The sequence below is a fragment of the Pantherophis guttatus genome, chromosome 3 (genome assembly GCF_059756535.1).
Source record: "Pantherophis guttatus breed Tessera chromosome 3, ASM5975653v1, whole genome shotgun sequence".
NCBI classification, from domain to species: domain Eukaryota; kingdom Metazoa; phylum Chordata; class Lepidosauria; order Squamata; family Colubridae; genus Pantherophis; species Pantherophis guttatus.
The window spans coordinates 152,991,258-153,001,199 of NC_142065.1; positions in this window are offsets into that span (position 1 = coordinate 152,991,258).

Sequence of the window (9,942 nt, forward strand, 5' to 3'; positions counted from 1 at the left end):
AATAGTCTTTTCCAATCTCACTATCCAGATGTGCTATCACATGCTAGCTGAGAAACTGTAGGAACAACAGTGCATCAAGAGGGCACTGATTTTGGGATTAAATTAAAAATCACTGTGATATGTCACTACTATTTTTTTATCTAGATTGCATCTTACTCTTACCTCTCTTAATTCTTAATTGCAGTTGATTTTTTTCAATTTTGATACCCCTATACAGTATGTGTCCTTTGTTGCAGTCTTTTTATTGTTTTTCATTTTTTTCACTAAATCTTTACGTTGTTCCATTGTTTCATTCGACTCGCCCATATCTGTGTTTTCTTGTTTTTGTTTATGTGCCTTCCTGCCAGTTTTAGTTTCATCTTAATTTACTTACAGTGTTCACATTTTGATCCTATTTGTCTTTCTTGCCAACATTTCTAATGATCTTGTTGACTCCTAGCCTTTGCAGTTGTTTTCAGAGTATTTGAAAAGACTGTTTTTACATGTATATGACCATTAATTCCTCAGTCCCTTTACTATTTTGCTCTCTTTCTATGTCTTCTTCCTTTTCTTTTATGTCTTTTTTAATGACACTGAAAGAGCCTGTAGTACAGTGGACTAAGCACTGTTATTAACATCTGCTGCTTGCAATTACTGCAAGTTCAAATCTCACCAGGCTCAAGGTTGACTCAGCCTTCCATCCTTTCAAAGGTAGGTGAAATGAGGACCCAGATTGTGACTTTGTATAAAATATACAAAAGTATGAAGGCTATTGCTTAACGCATTGTAAGCCGCCCGGAGTCTCTGGAGAAGGGCGGCATATAATTTTTTTTTTTAAAAAATGCTAAAGGCTGTGCAGATGTGGATGGGAAGGAACTGTGTCTGATTTAATCCTACCAAGTCTGCCACTCCCCAGATCAGATTTTCCACTTCTTCTTTCAAAAATGGTAAGCCTCTGAGGGTCTTCCTGGATTCACAGTCTTTGCTCAGTGAGAATCTGGAAAGGCCTTCCTGTTCACAACTTCATGTGGTGTGTCAGTCTCCTAGATCAGTTACTCATGCCTTGATTACCTTGTGACTTTCCTGCAATGCAGTTTCCGTAGGGCTGCCCTTGAAGACCACATGGGAGATTCAATCGGTCCAGAGTGTAGTGTCACAGGCCCTGATAGCCATGCCTTGCTATGTCCATGTAACACCTCTGCTCCACAACTGCACCAATTCCCAATTTGTTTCCAAGTCCGAATCAAGGTGCTAGTTGCTACCTATGCCTATGCCTATGGAGCATAGAACTGAGTTATTTCAGGAACTACTTACTGTATCTCCCACAATATTTGCCTGGCTGATTTGATCCAGCAGGGTTGATGCACTCTAGCTTCCTTTGATTAAATAATGCCAACTATCAGGACGCTGATAGTTGTGCCTTCTCTTCTGCAGAGCCTGCCCTCTGGATTGAGGTTGTCCCCACGATCCAGATGGCCCCACTCTGCTAGTTTTTTGAAGGGTCTTGAAGACCTAGCTCTTCACCCAGGTCTTTAACAAAGGTAATTGAAGCCCCCTCCTTCATGCTGTTTGGCTCCTTTTTTTTGGCAACTTTTAAAAAGTTTGTTTTCAATGTTATATCATTTTCTTATTCTCTGTAATTTTATCTGTGAAACACCCAGAATTATTGTTAATCAGTTGGCATAAATTTAAATAAATAAATAAATAAATAAATAAATAAATAAATAAATAAATAAATAAGTAGTCTCTGATTCTGGGCAGGACTTAAGCCTAAATACATTTATGATACAATGGCTGGGTGTCATGAGAGTGTAACAATAATCATTGCAGTTTGTCATGAGAGTGTAATGGTAATAATTGTATTTATATTACTTGTTAGCTGTACCCATGATCGATAAGTTCATTGAACGTATATCCCAAATGTTTTCAATATAATTCAAAACTAATTAATATGTTTAAAACAGTATCTAATATGGTATCTTTTGTAACTCCAGATTAATAAACTGATGGTTGTTAAACCAAAAAAAGAGGTGTTCCCTCCATTTTATATTTCCAATATAATGACCTTGAGAGCCAAGCTTTTAGAACATAATGAAATATTCCAACTCTTGAGTTCTTGTAAATAGCTGATATTCTTAAAAATTCAGAATAAATATACAGACAGCTCAATTGGGGAAATAAATGTATCAACATCAGCAGCAAGAAGCTCACCCATCTCCAGTTTGCCAGTGACACAGTGATCATCAGCACAGTGTCCAAGAGTCAGGCTGTGTTTTAAAAAAAGCACAGTGTGTTTCAGTGTGGTGAGCATTCAGACTGAACATCAACTGAAAAAAAATGTTTGTGAAATCATTTCCACCCATACCATGACATGAAACTAGATGAGATGAGAGAGGATGCCAATTTCTACAACTACTTACCAGGGGAAAAGTGGCATGGCTCAGCTTTAACTGCATAAAACAATTTTATAATAGATGAGAAAACTAAAGCAAAAGTACATACTTTCAATGCCAGAGATCTATGGCTATGAAGTGTGTAACCTGAGTAAATCAGAAGGTGGAGAAATCAGAAGGAGAAGCCTTCAATCACAGCATGCAATGGGGAGATGAGTAGTAATAGTCTTGCTTGGAGACCGAATCTAATGCAGAAAAGTGCCATAGAACCAATTGGAAAGAATCAATATGGAAGAAGGTATTGAAGTAGTTTAAAAAATAGCATATATGAATGTGCAAGACATATCATAGGTATGCATGTACATGTATTACAACAGATGGACCTAGGTGACATAATATAGGTGTCATAATGGTGGACAGTTAACTTTGTTTTGTAGCAACACAAAAAGCATCCACCTATGAGATGGATAGACCAAATACGGATCCTTGGATCACTGTAGCAATAGCACTTAGACTCATATACCACTTCACAGTGCTTTACAGCCTTCTCTAAGGGGTTTACAGAGTCAGCATATTGTCGCCAACAAACTGGGTCCTCATTTTAACAACCTCGGAAGGATGGAAGGCTGAGTCAACCTTGAGCCAGCTAGATCAAACTGCTAGCAGTTGGCAGAATTAGAATTTGATATGCATCAAACAATCATCTCTTTGGGCAATAAATCTAACTTAATGATAGGTTTAAACTTACTTTGGGCATATCTTTAGGTAGAAAGATTATTCCACTCACATACTACACTAAATGGAATAGTTACACATAATATTGTGTAGGGGGTTGGACAAGAAGACCTCCAAGGTCCCCTCCAACTCTGTTACTCTGTTACTCTTATAAGGCAGTTTTCTATGATCCTTGTATCCTAAAGAGTCAAAATATACAGTTATCCTGTCAATCTTAAACTGTTGAAGTTTTGCAAAGATTTTCATGAGCAGAATAAATCTGAAGTTCTAGGTGAAGTTTCAGAAAGAATTTTCCTTCTTACTAAGAAAAAAAAATCCTTTGAGTATGGAGCAATATTCACAACATTTGTAAGGAGTAATTCTTGTAACATTTAAAGTAAATTTATTCACGATCTTTACCAAATTTACATATCTCTCCAGTGCTTTCAGTAATTTCACACTTAAAAAAAACTTGTTAACAATCACCAGATAGGTAACCTTGTTAATCTTGCCACATTAACTCATGGTGTTAACACTATTAGCATCATATAAAAAAGCTGTGCTATTTAAAGGAATTGTAGACATAGTTTTATGTAACTGCAATTTGTATCTGTAGAGCATCTTAATCTGTATCTTCAGCTCATAAATGCTCAATTCCTATGCTAGTCTATGATCATATTAAAAGTTGGTTTGGCTTATTACAAATAACTTAGTAACTTGTGCCTGTATATATTATATTTGAAAATATGGCTTTTTTAAAAAAAAGATGAGGACTACATGACACTGTCTGGAGAACTGATATTTTGGGATGCAAATGTTTCATGCAAATTTGACTAATAAAATCTCTGGAAGAATATCATAAGATACTTGGTAGTTTTCAATGAAATTATTTCACTTATCATAACATTTACAGTTTTTCATAATTTATCAGAAAGGAGTCCCCTTGTTCTATAATTATTTTCTTTTTTAAAAAATAGTGGTGAATGTTTAATGGCTGTTAAGTTTGGACTTCAGTTGAACTCAGGAGTTCCTTTGGTGGGGAAAAGAAAATTGGATAGGTTTAACAAAGTTTTGTTCCAAGGAACCCACACAGTTCATTTAGATTTCCTGTTGCCAATTACTTCTTGTAAAAATAATTTTTGTATGACCCTGTTTTTGAAACTGCGTAAAAGTTATTTTGGAACTGATTTTTTCTCTGTAATTCTATATTTCCATAATAACTGCTCACTTTGTTTTTTGGTGCATATATTCTTGAAAGCCCTGAACACTACTAAGATCCCAAATCAGAAGTGAATAGACAATCTATCCAACAAATTTCACAGTCATACTGAATAAAAATTATAGGGAATATGTGCATGTATATTGATGTATCCCTCTTTGCAGCTTGAGAAAAGATTTTCTTGATAACTGTTTTGGTACTCTATTTTTGTTCTTGTAATAGATGTTAATCGTGCTGAGGAATATTTAGTTTTCTGTAGGCAGAAGTTACTCATTCTATACATAATTGACTCTAAATCATATTTTCATCATGTAAAACATTTGATGCATATTGTATTAAATATTTAAGTTCCAGATTGAAAAGGTAATTTTAGAAAAGCTTAATTACAGGTATATCATTTGATTTTTTTCCATTCTTTTTTATGTTCCACCAACTTGTTTTTCCGTTATAGAATATAAAGAGGGAAAAAAGGTTAGAAATACCATCATGTTCACTTATTACAGTTTTACTTAAAATATGTGGCAAATGAGACTTCCAGCCTCAGAGTGAAAATTCAAACTGCTGAGACAAGTTACACCCATTTAGGTTATTGTGAAACTTAAGTAAACATTAGAAAACTGAATCATCTAATAGTGGTGCTTTTCAAACCTCATCTTTTAAAATTTTACCACATTGAAATGTCTATCAAAAGCAAATACCAAGTAAAATAATTACTGCTACACATGGGTAAAGTAATTCTTTCTTCTCCTACCGTGTTTCCCCGAAAATAAAACACTGTCTTATATTTTTTGAACCCCGAAATAAGTGCTTCAGAGAAGTCTTATTATTTTGGGACGCATGGAGCAAGATGGGGCTCCTCTTGCCATTTTACCTGATTTCTCTGTATTTAAATATTTTTGGGGAGAACTTATTTTCGGGGGGGAGAGGCTTATTTTAGTGTATACGCTCAAAAGCCCGATTGGGCTTATTATCAGGGGATGTCTTACTTTCGGGGAAACAGGGTACATGTTACCTTCATATTTTTGTTTTTTAAAATACCATATATGTGAGTCATCTATGGGTTTGTTATCTCTAACGCTCAGATCTCTCAATCTAGCTTTTGGTTCTTTATGTTCTTATTTAACACTCATTACATTTTTATTTCTGAGTATTTTTTTTTATTGAAAAGTTTTATAAGAAATACAAACAATTTTCTCACCCCCACCCTTTCCCCCTCCCCACATAATAGAAAGTGTACATTTTCTTATACATAATAAATGCATGTTTCCCTTAAAGAAAACATTAAAGTAGGACATTTTAATTGCATTTGGAGTTGCTCTTCTTCTCTTTCTTCCCTCATTCCACAACAAACCTTCTTCTCCATCTCCTTTCTTTCCCTTCCCTCCCTCCTCTTCTCTCCTACTTTCTCCTTCCTCCTCTCCTACCTCATCCTACTTCCTTTTCCTTTCCCCCACTTCTCTCTTCTTTTCCCCCTTCTCGCCTTCACTCCTACTCCTGTCCCCTTCCCTTCCTCCTCTCCTTCTTCCATTCCTCTCCCTCCCTCTCCTCTTCCTACCCACTCCTCCTCTCTCCTTTCTAACTTCTTTGCTGTGAAATATTCTCCTCCTTTAGTATCTGAGCAACTCCTGTATTCTAATCGTAGATACTTTCTTCTGTTAAAACATTTCTCTATTCACCACTTTTTTCCCATCCCAACCCTTATCCCACCCTCCCCCCCGACTTCCCAGAGCAAAAACAGGGTATAGCATCTAACAAACATATGCTAAAATAAACTAACTAATTATAAATTTCAAAACTCCCACACGTTCTTTAACTCCCCTTACTCCAATTCATCAACCTCCCTTTTATAAATCCTCAAGACCAATTATGTTAAATTCATTCATCCTAATTATAAAAAAAACTTTTTCTTGATGTATAATCTAATACTTAAGCAATATTACAAACAGTAAAAGTCATAAGTAAATTTCATTTCTGTACCCTCGAACATCATTCTTTTTGAACATTACTCCCTAATAAAATTGTGAATTTAACATTAATCCTCTTCATTCAAAGAATTGGGTATCTTGAGATCTTACACATTTTATCTCATATACCTGTTAAAATAATATAATCTTATGTTAAACATTTTAAAAATCTCTTAATACCTTTAAAACACTTATTTACCAAATATAAATTTCAAAATCTACCAGAGGATATCTTTTAAGTTTTCAATTAACCAATGTTAATACCTCTAACTTTTTAGAAAGCAGCCCTTTTACTATCCAAAACTAATTATCGTTTTGTAATAGAATTCTGAATTTAACATTAATCCTCTTTGCTTCAAAAAGTTGGGCATCCTGAAAGCTTACACAATTTATCTCATATATCTTTTAAAATAATATAATCTTACATTAAACATTTTAAAAATCTCTTAATACCATTGAAACACATATTTGCCAAATGCAGATTTCAAAATCTACAGGAAGATATCTTTCAAATTTTCAATTCCTAAAATAGCCTTAACTTTAAACTTTAAACTTCTCAGTTTATTACTAGAATCTTCCTTCCCCAAAGAGAAAAAAAAAGCAAATGCTTAATCTTCTATTTTTCTCTTCTTTCTATATTTTTTCCAGTCCCCTTTTTTTATTGATTCTTTCAACATTCTCCCCAATTTTATTTTTGAAAATTTTAAAATGTTGATTTGAGGTTGATGTTTCTGAAATACTCGCTCTCTTCTTGAAATCACTTTTTCTAATTTGAGATCTCCATTTCGACTCTTCTTGCTTGTATAGTCCTTCAATCCATTCCTTTGTTCATATAGCCAAAATTTGTTTTCATAAAGTTTGTCAGCTTGCAATAGAGTCTATTTGTTGCTTTTCTATCAGTTGAATGGAAGCGTCTACCCAGTTCTTTGTTTCAGCTGTGCCAGCCTGCCTTTCAGTCCTAACAGCCTCTCGATCTTCCAAGGGCAGGCTCTTCTGAAAAATTTCCTGCTGCCCATCTAACAACTCCTTATAATTTTCCAAGCTGTTTTTTGAAAAAGCTCTTTCAATTATATCCAAAAGCGCAGAATTAAAGGATTCTAGAAGTTCTTGAAAAGCTTTAACAGTTACAGCTTGAGAATTTGCTGATTCACAAGCCCTGCTGTCAGCCATATTTCAGCCACTTTGTATTTATCCAGCCATTAGGTCGACAATTCCAACTATTTTCCACACAGTATAAGAACAAAATTTTAGTTAAAGTCAATACCAATTTCTTTTCCTCAGTACCAAATTCTTTTCCTAGGCGCTTCCACTTTAAAACTTTCTCTTAAAGTGTAATCCAGTAGCTGTATCAATGTTGCAAACGTTAATAAGCGTAACAAGCACTTTCCCTTGTAGCTTCCTCCTCCCGCCCTCAGGCACCATTTTCTGCATTTTAAAACGGATTTAAAGTGTTACTTGCAATTTTTTTTTCTTTTTTCTCCTGGTTTGCTCTGTCTGCAATCAAGGTAAAGATGTTAAAAGTCCCCTCATTTTTTTTTCCCAGCAGATTTTGGTCGCGGCTTCTAGCTCCGCTTTAGCGGAGTTGTCCCTGGTCCGGAGCAGCTTGACAGGCTTCAATAGGGAACCCACATCCTTCGCGCCCCAGGATTTCTCCTAGGGCACTTGGAGGGGCTCTACCTCCGCCTGTCAATTCTTCTCTCTCCCCTTTGCCCAGGGAGAGGGTTCCAAGCCTCCAGACAGCTGTTTTTCGGCTGTTCTGGGGCTTTTACAGAACCGGGGATCAGGCACTCATAAAAGAGCGTCTTCAAAGCTCATGGAGCCAAGCGGAAGTCATTTCTGAGTATAAGACCAGAGCAAGTCTTGGATTCTTCTAATCCTTATATTCTTGACTATGACAGTTATCAGAACAACTGAAGTCACTGCCAGGAACTTTTTTCTAATCTCTTTCAAGAATTCTTTTAAGGATAGACAGACTATAAAAGTTTGAAGTATTAAAAAAAATAGGATAAATTATGTGCAAGTACCCATATATACTGTATATACCTGGATTTTTGGTTAAATTGTCTTCATGGCAAAAGTCTGCCAATCTTCCAACTGACAAAATGGGATGCCTCAGCAGATTCCATAAAAAGCTGGAGGTCACAATGCAGGAACTGCGGGAAATGGCTGTACACCGCCCTGAGTCCTCAGGGAGAAGGGCGGTATATAAATTTAAAATAAATAAATAAATAAATAAATAGCAGATAGTAGAAGAAGAAAGTAATAGATATGGGGAAATAACGCAGAAACATTCAGCCAAAGGCTGTTATCGAAAGCAAGTATATTATGATTAATATTTATGAAAATCATAGCACAATAGCTTCTTATTTAGGTTTGGTTATGGCCAGATCCAAGAAAAATAGCCTTATTGCCATTTTAAGCAAAATGAATAAGCTGTGAGTAAAAACAACTAAGATTCTGCCCACCTCAGATTTAGTTTTAATAATTACTACTAGTCTTTAGTGCTTTCTACCATCTAAATTTCTAAATGGTTTCGATCTCAATCTCAATTTCAATTACAAAAAGGAAGCAATACCCCCCCCATCCAAAGTAATGGGCAGAAAGAATAACCTTGAGAAACAGGTGGAAGAGGTGCAACCAAGACAATGGGCTGATCAAAGAAATCTAAGTCCAGGCGAGAGCTGTAACATGAGCATCTCAGACAAAATCCTCTGTAGGGAGGGAAGGGGGGAATGCATTCAGACTTCCAAGGCTTGAGATTGATCCTTCAAGGTAAACCAGGCTAGGAAACCAAAATTATGCATGCTAATGCTACTTTTATGATGAGGTTATAATAACAGATTTTTCAAGGAAGGGTCTTGTCTGAGATGCTACTTCTACAAATTATATCTTGGTATCCCTTTATTCCTGCCTTATGTTTCTTGTCCTTTCACTAGCTACATGTTACATGTACAGAAAATACTCTTAAATCCACATCTAAGGTTACTAAAGAGCCTTTGGTAAGGGACTTGACCAAAGGTTAACTGGATCACCTCTGCCTTCATGCCCTTTTATAGACTCAAATAATGTCCAGGCAGGGCAGGCAGTAAACAAAATAGAGAAAAGTGGGATTTGTCTTGCTGCAAATGCTGTTGCTGGTGGACTTTCAAATAGTGAGGTCTAGTATCCCATCAGTTGTGAAGAGTTGTAGGAGGCTCTAAGATCACACCTTCTCAGACTCTCCGTTGTCAGTGGAGTAGTAGTATGATTGGGTGCTGCCCAATCTGGCAAGCAGGGTAGCATTTCTTCTCTGTCCCTCAGTGATGGCTATCCAGCAGCAATCAGGGCTGGAAACAGTCTGTCAAGCAACTAACAAGTTCTGATCTGATCTCTAATTAAGAAAGATTTTGGGGGGGGGTCAAACTGGTGACCCATGGGCCGGATGCATCATGCACACGGCACTCCTACCCCATCTCCGTGAAGGGAAAAAACATTGTGAAACATCATATGACAGCAACCTGACACCACAAGTTTGACACCCGTGAGTTAGTGTCTTGCATGTTTTCTTTGCTTCTGATGCAAAGGGGAGAAAGCTTGTCTCTTGAGGAGGTGCAAACCGACAGTTTTGCAACAGTTGCCTTTTAAGCATGCAAATCCAGTTTTACTTTTCTCTTGCTTTCCTCAATTTTTGTAA